Below are 11,706 nucleotides of genomic sequence, written 5' to 3' on the forward strand. Positions count from 1 at the left end.
TATTCCTTCCCTTTCTGTCTCCTGAATTAACGCTTTGTAATTTTGACCTAGGTGTGAGGACACGAAAAGGGTTTTTTTCTGTATCTGAGGTTTAGTGCTTGTTTTATAGAAGCAATATAGTATAGTATAGTGGTTAGAGTAGGCACTTTAGCATCTGATTTTTGTTTTTTTCTTAAGTCTTTAATGAATTTGTTACAATATTGCTTCTGTTTTATGTTTTGCACATGCCGGAAAGGTAATAGGCCTTGGCCCCTGGGCCTGGGCTTCGTCTCTTGTGCTGTCTCCTGTCCCTGTTGCCCCCGCGCGCTGGCCCGTCCGCGCTGTGCCAGGGGGTATTGGTCGTCTCGCGGCTCAGTTCACAGTAGCTGAAAGGGACTGTGTGTGATGTTCTCATTTCTGCCCATCGTTTTCAAAGGGAGGCTCTGGCCATTGCTCCTCGGGTAAAATGCAGAGGGAGTGCTTTTTAAGATGGGACTGTCAGTGTTGGGGACACTCCTTAATTACCAAAACGGAATCCCCTTCAGTTCCTCCAGCTGTGTTGTTTTGGCACAGAAGATGTGAGTAATAGGAACTGGAGCTAAGTTGGAGTGAAAAAACGCACCGGTCCCGCCGAATTTTCCATCGAAACAGTTGATTTGTGTTGTCTCTAGGAATTCTAAAGGGCGTACCGTTGCTTCCTAACCGGAGTCATTTGAGAGATCTACCTCTGTACGTTCAAATGATTAATTTTGAGACTTTGCTCATGTGTGCAGTAAACCCTTTAATTCCCTAAGACCTTCCTTTCCTCCATCTCATACCCCATTAAGCCCGCTTCAGTTCATCTCCTGAATTTCTTTGGAATCTGTCAGCTCTCCCTCAACACCCTAATACTGAACTTGCCTGTGTGTTGCGATTAGGTCCTAACTAGTGTCCATATATCTTGTTTCCTTCCAATCCGTTCTTCACACAAAAAACCTTCAAGGCAAGTTGGAACATTGCTCATAAACATCGCTCACAAGCATTGTTTTGAGAATAGAAAACAGTGTTGGCCTTTAAGACTCTGCGTGGTCTAGAATCCTCTCTGCTTCTCTAGCCCCATCTTATGCCACTTTTGCCCTCACTTTCTATGCTTCAGATACACTGAATTAACCTTAGTTCTCACTCATCTGACAGAAGTCAGTTCAGATATTATTTTTCACTGTGATCCCTAGCATTAACCAAGTTGATTATCAGGTTTTGTATGAGGACTAAAACTAAACTGGGAAGTGGAAGAATTGAGTTTCAACTGTTTCAGTCAACACGCATGTATTAATGATACCTAAGTATTGAACACCGGGCTAGGTTTCATGAGGGATACAGAAGTTTTGGCCATCTCTGGTTTTGGATATCCCTTATTTGTTGAGACCTTTGCGTTGTTTGGTTGCCTTTTGTCTGTTTTCCAGATGGGAAAACAGGAACAAGGGAAGTATAGGTTATTACTAGGTGGGGTTGAACAAGTGGAGCAGCAAACTGCAAAGCAGAAAGAAGAGGGACGTACTATAGAGGGATATGACTTCCATTCTCAAGGCGCCTGCATCCTGTGCAGGGAGACAGCCTAACATAAAATGTGCCTAACAACAAATATATTGACTTCTGACTAAAAATCTCCAGTTCATAGAACCGAGGGGTTTGTACCTTCTCCTTTAAAAGTGATAGTCCTGGGACTTCCCCGGTGGTCCCGTGGTGAAGACTCTGCGCTTCCAATGCAGCAGGCGTGGGTTCAATCCCTGGTTGGGGAGCTAAGATCCCACATGCTGCGCAGCCAAAGAAATTTTTTTCGAACGTTATACTCCTGTATTATTGGCTTTAGTGGTTTCGATTTTGTTTTACTGTTAAGAAGATTTCAGTTTATTTACCGGGAACAAACAACACATAATGTAAAAATAGTTTCCCAGAAACGATTTCCATCATTCTCTTCTTCCCTTTCTCCCGCAGACTGGTGTTTCACCTTGACAAGTTCTCTGTCATTCCATAGGAAAGCTGTCTGGCTTGGAGGTTGCAATCCCAGGGAATTTTTCATCAGCGGGGAAGTCTCCATCACTACAGAGGAATCAAGGGAGAAGTCAGTCCCTGGTAAGTGAGATGCTCCCCCTAAACACCAACACAGCAGTCGTGTACCTTTCAAGGGGTTCAGGGGCAAGATGGGCAAAGGCATTTCTACTAACTCTTCTTAAGGATCACGGACAGTGCCCTATGCTACGAGGTAAGCGGTGACTGTTGTAGTTCTTACTGGTGATCCTTTCCTGTCACTGATTCTCGGCTTTCTTTGTATTTCATAGGACTGTTGTAAGTCCAATACAAAATGAGTCTTATTTTTAAAAACCTGAAATGTTTTACAGAGCCTAGCATTCTCATATAGGGTCCTTTCCATTCTGCCCACTTTCCCGAGAGGCCAAGAACACTTCACACCATGAACTAGGAGAGGGGGTAGAGCCCTTTCTGATGAAATACATCAACAAAGACAGAGCCTTAGCCTGCTTGCTCTCTGGACAGGATCTCGGACCACAAGGTCTTCACTCCTGGTATAAATGAAGGAAGTGAGGACAGTTCAACTGGCACTCTCATAACAAGAGTTCTGAAACACCTTCCAAAGAGACTATAGCAGTAGATGAGGGAAGGGAGTGCTACAGTGTGGCAGTACAGGGGGAATGATCGGCTACAGCAGTGAAAAGTGTGGTACCGATTGGTGTGCTCTCGGGGTTCTTGTACATGTAGCATAGATGACCTCTACAGTGGCCCTCCCACCTTCCCACCTGCATTAGGTGTTCTTTTTTTTTGTAATTTATGTTTATGTATTTATTTACTGTTTGAACTTATTTATTCTACGTATTTATTTTTTTGGCCGCACTGGGTCTCTCATTGCTGTGCACGGGCTTTCTCTAGTTGGCGGCTAGCGGGGGCTACTCTTGGTTGCGGTGTGCGGGCATCTCATCGCGGTGGCTTCTCTTGTTGCGGAGCATGGGCTGTAGGCACGTGGGCTTCGGTAGTTGAGGCTCACGGGCTCTAGAATGCAGGCTCCGTCGTTGTGGCACATGCGCTTAGTTGCTGCACGGCATGTGGGATCTTCGCAGACCAGGGCTCGAACCCGTGTCCCCCGCATTGCATTGGCAGGCGGATTCTTAACCACGGCGCCACCAGGGAAGCCCTAGGTGTTCCCATATAGAGTCTAAAAACAGAGGGCACTGAGCGAAGGTAGTGGTTATTAAAGGCTCAGGATCTAAATTCTACCTGCCTCTACACCCCTTCCCAGCTGTCGATTTGACCCCATTTTTGAATGCCGACCTCATTCTTCAACTTTCTCTGGCGTTTGTTATACTCACCTTGAAAACTTGTTTCCGTGATGCGTTGAGCAGACACAGGGTGGCAGACTGCAGAGGTGGAAGCTGGTGGTCGGATATTTGTGGGCTGAATCTCCTTCAGTCCCATTCCCGTTTCTGGTTGCCCAGAGGCCCGACTTCCTGTGTATGACGCCGAGCCGTAGGATTGCGGGCAGGAGCCAAGTTCTCCATACAGTAAAGACCCCAGTGTGCCTTGGTTATAGTAATATACCTGGCTTCCTTCCTGGCAGGGAAGTGGCAGGCGGCTCTGCCCCTGATTTGGAATCTGAGATGGTGTTCCCTGAGCAAGGCTGGCAGAAAGCGATGGATGTAGAGGGACCATGTTCTTGGCGTCTGAAGTTTTATCATACTGGGCTGCCAGAAACATGGAGGAGGCAGCTGTGTGGCGGTCAGTGAGTGCCAGAGTAAAGTCTCCGAGTGAAGAAGAATTCTTTTCAGTGCTTGCTGTGATGTCCCACTCAAGAACACCTGGATAGGAAGCAGCTGAAGTGGAGATCTGGCTGTGGTCAGTAACTCCAGATAACATAGTCGTGCTAGAATGTTGGTAAAGGTAGGCACTACCCATGAGTGTCTGGAAAGGGGTACCAGTAGCCGATGCCGAACTGACGGCAGGGGCAGAGACTCTGGAGAAGTTGCAGACACTTCGTGTTAGGGAAGTTGCATTGCTCACCACAGGAGGAGAATGCTGCAGAGAATTTAGAGTTCCAAGTAGAGATGGATGTTGGAAATTTTCTGTAAGAACAAGAGGGTCATGACAAACTCAGGGAGGTTGAGAAATTCTCACTACGTTTGAGGAACGGCATCATCTGAAGGTTCTTGCTATCAGGACACCTCTACTATCACTACTTCCTGAGAAACCCAAAATCAGACAGTTAATGATGGCTGTAAGGACTGAGCAGTTTTCCACTCTTCTCTATTAACTGCCTGTGCTCCCAATCTTGGGCACAGACGGGCAGAAGAGCCAAGTGGTGTGGTTCAGAGATTGTTCTCTAGGCTGGAAGCAACCTTCTCCCTGCCCTGTCTTTCCCTTCAGCCTGCACTCGTATTGACTTCTATGCTATTTCCTAGACTGGAAGCATTTTAGAACTAGGAGGCCCTTAGAGAACTTCGATGTTCTCAGTCTCATTTCGTGAGTAAGGAAACTGAGGCTCAGAGAGGTCGGGTTGACTTGTTCAAGTTCTCTCATTATGTTAGTATCATTACCAGGTTTCAGAACCTAAGTATCCTGACTTCCTTGCCAGGACTCCACTCTGAGCATGATACTGCCAGAAAGCAGGAGAAACAGAACTTATAATATAGGCATTTTTTTTGTCCATTAGAAAACAGTACGGCTATTACCATTGTCGTCTTCAGTGTCTCCCTTTGCTTGTGCAGTTCCCACGCTATTACCTAGAGGTGACGTACAGCTCAGTCCAACTGGTGAATTGAAAGAGTCATTTTTGCCCTCTTCAAGCCTGGTTTCTCATCCTACCTCAAAATGATTACCCGAAAGTGGATTTCTTAAGTGCTTTTGGAAAGGGAAAAGTTATCTGATTCCTTCAGATTACTCATCTATAAAGTGGTTATAACACCACCACCAATAATAATAGCAGTAATAATTAATAGATGAATAAGCTGATCTATTGCGTATGGTTTATATGGAGGAAGATACAATAAGTTCTAGAAAGACAAAGAAAAATCATGACAAGCATATTACGTTAACGAAAAAGAAATCCATAGATATTAATGAAAACTGGGGTATGTGGCAAGTATCGAAGCCTAATGAATTTACTAACAAATGGCATTCTGTACCATCCATGCAACATTATGAAAGTGAATTTTGCCCACTCTATTTTAGTGAATACTATTAACCAGAAAACACGATGGAGGTGATAGAGGTGAATGAATTCCTAGCCAATGCATACAGACAGAGAAGGTATGTCAGTAAAAAATGCATAACAAGCAACAGAATGCAATAAATGTGCATGTATAGGTAGCCACAACACACATAGACAAGTATTTCAATGAAAACCGGTACGAAGCAGACGGCAAAATAATAAGTGTAAAAGAGTTTCATTATTGTGCTCCTTCATATTTTTACCCAGCAAGTAAGAGGTATTAAGCCTAGGAGAAATATATATTTCAATGAATATAGCTTATATAATAAGCAGAAAGGAAGCTTAAAATGTATCAGGAAGGTTTTTGGATTTATCCTAGAACTTAGATTAGAATCATCTTCAGCATCCAAGAAGATGGCATCCCAAAACCTCAAAAAACCATCATGCCTAGAATCCCATTAAAAAAGATTTTCAAATGTAAGAAAATCCACAGGACTCCACAATATGGTTTTCGATAAACGTGGATGTTTGTTTGTTTTGTTTCTTTGGCCGCGCCGCGTGGCCCTGGCCGTGAAAGCACCGAGTCCTAAGCACTGGACCGCCAGGGAATTCCCTAAGTGGGGGGGAATTAGAGATGTGGGGCTTGACTTTTTCTTCTTCTTCTTCTTCTTCGGTAGCTAAGATCTACAAGCGAACGATGGCTGTTGATCAATGTGCTCTCTGTGTTAGGAAGGAAATAACTGTAAAAATGAAAAGCAGCCTTGCCCTAGAACCTACATATCACACAAAGGAAAATAGTCCTTCTGATTCAATTTAGAAGATATCACTTAAAATGTTGAATTGGCGAAATGTCTACCTAGTTTAAAAATTAGAAAGAATAAAACACTGAAAAGCAGCCCCCTAGATAACCACTGTGGTTGCTTGTTTATAGGAGGCATCATTTCTAAAACGTATTTCTAAAACGTTTATATTCAAAACTGTCAAGTGGCCAACTGTATTCAGAGAGGCAATAAAAGAAAGAAAACGGAGTATGACTTTTCTGATAAGCTGCCTTTCCTGGTGATCCCCTGTTCTGGCCTTACTTTCCTTCTTAGTCTGTTAATGTAAGGGTTTGCTACCATCAACTTGGTTTTGCCCTGCTCTGAGCAGGTTTCCCTCTGTGCTGTTTCTGCTTTAATTGAAAATCTTTGGTTCCCATCAGCATTCCATTGCAAACTCCGTTTTTCTTGAGAGCTCCTCTATGCTTTCCCTCTTCATTCTTACATTTTCTCCCATCTCTTGGTGCCTGTTGGCCTGTGCTAATGAAAACCATCCTAAACTTCCTTACGCTCGACTCTGTGCCTCCCTGTAGAGCCCAGTACTCTCCATCCTCTCTCCCTATTCTCTCTTTTCAACTAGTCGAAATCCTAGTGGAGGGAGACCATTAGAGATGAAACATCTTGGTATATATTGCTAGTTTTCTATGTCCCCTGGCTTTTCTACGTTTCTGTTGAAACACTCTTGAGAAGTGTCTGATTTTGTTTTCTACATGGGTACCCTTTAAGGCTCAATACTGGAAAAGAAGGGGATCAGAGTGATCAACCCAATGTGGTATCCTAACGTAACAGTTAAGGAAAGCAACAGGCTTTGTGAGACAGCCAGTGATTTGTCCAAAGTCACACAGATAGTAAACGTCAAAGTCAAAAGTGAAATTAGGTCTCCAGACTTGTAGTTCAATACTTTCCCTCATTATTCCATGCTATTTTGAATCTCCTACTCAATTTAGGGGCAAAAGAAATCGAACGCAAAACTTTCCAAAGTTTCTTTTCTTACCTGACATGGTCAGAGAAGAGGAAGCATCCACTGCAGGTACAAGGGATGAGGAGACAACACTAGAGGATGTCTGAGTGGCTGCAGCTGAACGGCGCACGTGTCCAGTACAGAGGTCACTGGTTACTGGTCCAAACAGCTCCACGGAAACCCCAAGACTCTACCAAGTGGTAGTAGGTTTGGTAGGAGAGTGATGTCACAAAGCAGGCAGTTGAAAGGTATGAGAGAGCCAATAGGGAGGTCCGATCCCCAACAGGAAGGCGGGCTTGGGTGAAGAGAGTGTAGGAGAGCTAAAACAACACCTGAGTTTCTGAGCTCTGGGGAGGAAATCCTAGAAGACAGATTTACCTCCCCCAGGCTCTTCCATTAGGGAAATCATTGCAACATTTCTTACAGACGTTCATTAATACACTGAACTAAGAGTTACTTACATTCTACAGAGTATTCTATTTTATGTATCATATACTTAGAGCTATATAGATCTTATTTAATTAATAATCCTTAGGAAGGAAAGAGCCATCTAGTTTGAACTATTACAGTTGTTCTGAAATCATATGTGTCTAATGAGTGAACTGATAGCAGCTTTTAAGGAGCCAAAGTAGGGATTAAGAAGCTCTCTTTGTAACTTGGTTCAAGAGTAGGGTGAAGTTTCTTGAGTGTACCTTGTGGAGAATGTTGTGGTCCAAGGCTCTTCTCTTTTAGTTTCTTCTCCTTGACTCCTACCTTCCTTGGGCTGGGCTAGGCTGGGGGCCAGGTTGGACTTGCGACTTAACATTTCTCTTCCGCTTTCTCTTGTTTTTTTTTCTTCCATTATGGGCATTGCTTCGAGGACAAGCCTTGATCTTGCATTGGACGTTACTTCCTGTCAACTTCCAGCAGCAGGAGTCTTCTTTTCAGTGCTTGATGCCTCACGAAATAGACTCTGCCCGTTGGCAGCAAATACCAGAGAGCTAGGAGACAGAGCTGGCTGCAGACCTTTCCTCTTCCAGCCTTTGGTTGCAATTGTTTGGCCCGTAATTTGCTAGCTCTAGTTCCTTGGGCCACACAGGTATCCTGCCATCTCCAGCTCTTGTTATATGTGAGAGACATTCTGAACACTGTCCCTTTTTCTTTGCACAGAAGTATATACAGTGTGGCAGTTACTGTAATCTCCTCCGCCTTGCAAACAGCCACTCTAGAATCTTGGACCTCTAGGACTCTCTGTCTTGCATGCTTGGGGGCAAGGCCAAGCAAAATGAAGAGGAGAATAATTAGAGAAAGAGGAGGACGTTGGTGGAGAATTGGGAGCAGGTAAGGTGAAAAGGGCACAGGAGAAAAGAGATGCATGTAGACTTTTTGGTTTCTGTGGGAAACAGGTTGACACACTTGGGCCTCATTTGGTATTAACAGAACAGAGAGTTAAAGATCTAAGTAGCTAGATAGTGTGCAGCAACTGCCATGAAGTCTGTACACTGAAGAGAACAGTCTCACATCTAGTTTTCATTTTGTTTTATGTCATAGTACCTTATTTATAGCATTCACTGGTGTGTTTGTAGAATACAGATGTTTTCAAATGCTCTGGTTTTGTCTACATGGTTATCTCCTTGTCCTGTTTGTAAGGAATCCAACATTGTAAGACATATTGCATGTTTTTCTCTTGACGACTGTTGACCTTGAAGCGTCATGAGCTAACTTGAGCTGTTGGATTCTGTGGAGAAACGTTCAAAAGGGTCTGTGAAAAAGGCACTGTGGTGAGTCGCATTATGCACCCGAGCGTAAGGAGCAGATATCTGCCACCAGCCCAGCTTGGCCTGGATTGCCTCTGTTTTAGTTCCCCTGGTCAGTGCTTTTCTCCCTAACCACTCTTGTGACTGTGATAATGTGAGTAAGGGCGGAGTTGCTAATGATCTATGTGTGAGGTAAGCTGGTTTGAGGGAGGAAATCTATGGACCTAGTCATTTTCCTTGGTGGTAAGCTTTCAGGGGTGCAGAGATTGATCTTCCTGGGGCCTTTTCTGGTCCCAGGAAGATATCGCATAGATGGGACCCCCCAAGACACACATTGAATCTTTAGGCCTGTTTTTCCTATTATGAGGTACGAGTTTCTTCACTGATGGGGATGATGCTTATCTGAGAAGAAATTGTGAAAGGTGGTGTAGTGTAGAGGTGTGGCTTCAGCTTTTAAGTTTTCCTCCAGGTTTTTCCCCTAAGCTTCCTACTTCGGACGGCCTACTTACATGATACTAGTAGGTGATGTCCGGCTAACAACTTCCTAAATATACCTGCAAGCCAGATCAGTGTCTCTTTTCTCTGTATTCCCATGGAAGTCAAGAGTCCCGCCGAATTTTCCATCGAAACAGTTGATTTGTGTTGTCTCTAGGAATTCTAAAGGGCGTACCGTTGCTTCCTAACCGGTGTCATTTGGGAGATCCGCCTCTGTACGTTCAAATGATTAATTTTGAGACTTTGCTCATGTGTGCAGTAAACCCTTGAATTCCCTAAGACCTTCCTTTCCTCCATCTCCTACCCCATTAAGCCCGCTTCAGTTCATCTCCTGAATTTCTTTGGAATCTGTCAGCCAGCTCTTCCTCAACTTCCTAATACTGAACTTGCCTGTCTGTTGCGATTAGGTCCTAACTAGTGTCCATATATATCTTGTTTCCTTCCAATCCACTCTTCACACAAGAAACCTTCAAAGCAAGTTGGAACGGTGCTCATAAACATCGCTCACAAACATTGTTTTGAGAATAGAAAACACACTGTTGGCCTTTAAGACTCTGCGTGGTCTAGAATCCTCTCTGCTTCTCTAGTCCCATCTTGTGCCACTTTTGCCCTCACTTTCTATGCTTCAGATACACTGAATTAACCTTAGTTCTCACTCATCTGACAGAAGTCAGTTCAGATACTATTTTTCACTGTGATTCCTAGCATTAAGGAATTTGATTATCAGGTTTTGTATGAGGACTATTTCATCAGGGGTACAGAAGTTCTGGCCATCTCTGGTTTTGGATATCCCTTATTTGTTGAGACCTTTGCGTTGTTTGGTGGCCTTTTGTCTGTTTTCCAGATGGGAAAACAGGAACAAGGGAAGTATAGGTTATTACTAGGTGGGGTTGAACAAGTGGAGCAGCAAACTGCAAAGCAGAAAGAAGAGGGACGTACTATAGAGGGATATGACTTCCATTCTCAAGGCGCCTGCATCCTGTGCAGGGAGACAGCCTAACATAAAATGTGCCTAACAACAAATATATTGACTTCTTACTAAAAATCTCCAGTTCATAGAACCGAGGGGTTTGTACCTTCTCCTTTAAAAGTGATAGTCCTGGGACTTCCCCGGTGGTCCCGTGGTGAAGACTCTGCGCTTGCAATGCAGCAGGCGTGGGTTCAATCCCTGGTTGGGGAGCTAAGATCCCACATGCTGCGCAGCCAAAGAAATTTTTTTCGAACGTTATACTCCTGTATTATTGGCTTTAGTGGTTTCGATTTTGTTTTACTGTTAAGAAGATTTCAGTTTATTTACCGGGAACAAACAACACATAATGTAAAAATAGTTTCCCAGAAACGATTTCCATCATTCTCTTCTTCCCTTTCTCCCGCAGACTGGTGTTTCACCTTGACAAGTTCTCTGTCATTCCATAGGAAAGCTGTCTGGCTTGGAGGTTGCAATCCCAGGGAATTTTTCATCAGCGGGGAAGTCTCCATCACTACAGAGGAATCAAGGGAGAAGTCAGTCCCTGGTAAGTGAGATGCTCCCCCTAAACACCAACACAGCAGTCGTGTACCTTTCAAGGGGTTCAGGGGCAAGATGGGCAAGGCATTTCTACTAACTCTTCTTAAGGATCACAGACAGCGCCCTGTGCTACGAGGTAAGCGGTGACTGTTGTAGTTCTTACTGGTGATCCTTTCCTGTCACTGATTCTCGGCTTTCTTTGTATTTCATAGGACTGTTGTCAGTCCAATACAAAATGAGTCTTATTTTTAAAAACCTGAAATGTTTTACAGAGCCTAGCATTCTCATATAGGGTCCTTTCCATTCTCCCCACTTTCCCGAGAGGCCAAGAACACTTCACACCATGAACTAGGAGAGGGGGTAGAGCCCTTTCTGATGAAATACATCAACAAAGACAGAGTCTTAGCCTGCTTGCTCTCTGGACAGGATCTCGGACCACAAGGTCTTCACTCCTGGTGTAAATGAAGGAAGTGAGGACAGTTCAACTGGCACTCTCATAACAAGAGTTCTGAAACACCTTCCAAAGAGACTATAGCAGTAGATGAGGGAAGGGAGTGCTACAGTGTGGCAGTACCGGGGGAATGATCGGCTACAGCAGTGAAAAGTGTGGTACCGATTGGTGTGCTCTCGGGGTTCTTGTACATGTAGCATAGATGACCTCTACAGTGGCCCTCCCACCTTCCCACCTGCATTAGGTGTTCTTTTTTTTTTGTAATTTATGTTTATGTATTTATTTACTGTTTGAACTTATTTATTCTACGTATTTATTTTTTTGGCTGCACTGGGTCTCTCATTGCTGTGCACGGGCTTTCTCTAGTTGGCGGCTAGCGGGGGCTACTCTTGGTTGCGGTGTGCGGGCATCTCATCGCGGTGGCTTCTCTTGTTGCGGAGCATGGGCTGTAGGCACGTGGGCTTCGGTAGTTGAGGCTCACGGGCTCTAGAATGCAGGCTCCGTCGTTGTGGCACATGCGCTTAGTTGCTGCACGGCATGTGGGATCTTCGCAGACCAGGGCTCG

Source organism: Balaenoptera ricei, chromosome 13, assembly GCF_028023285.1.
Source record: "Balaenoptera ricei isolate mBalRic1 chromosome 13, mBalRic1.hap2, whole genome shotgun sequence".
In the NCBI taxonomy this organism is placed as follows: Eukaryota; Metazoa; Chordata; class Mammalia; order Artiodactyla; family Balaenopteridae; genus Balaenoptera; species Balaenoptera ricei.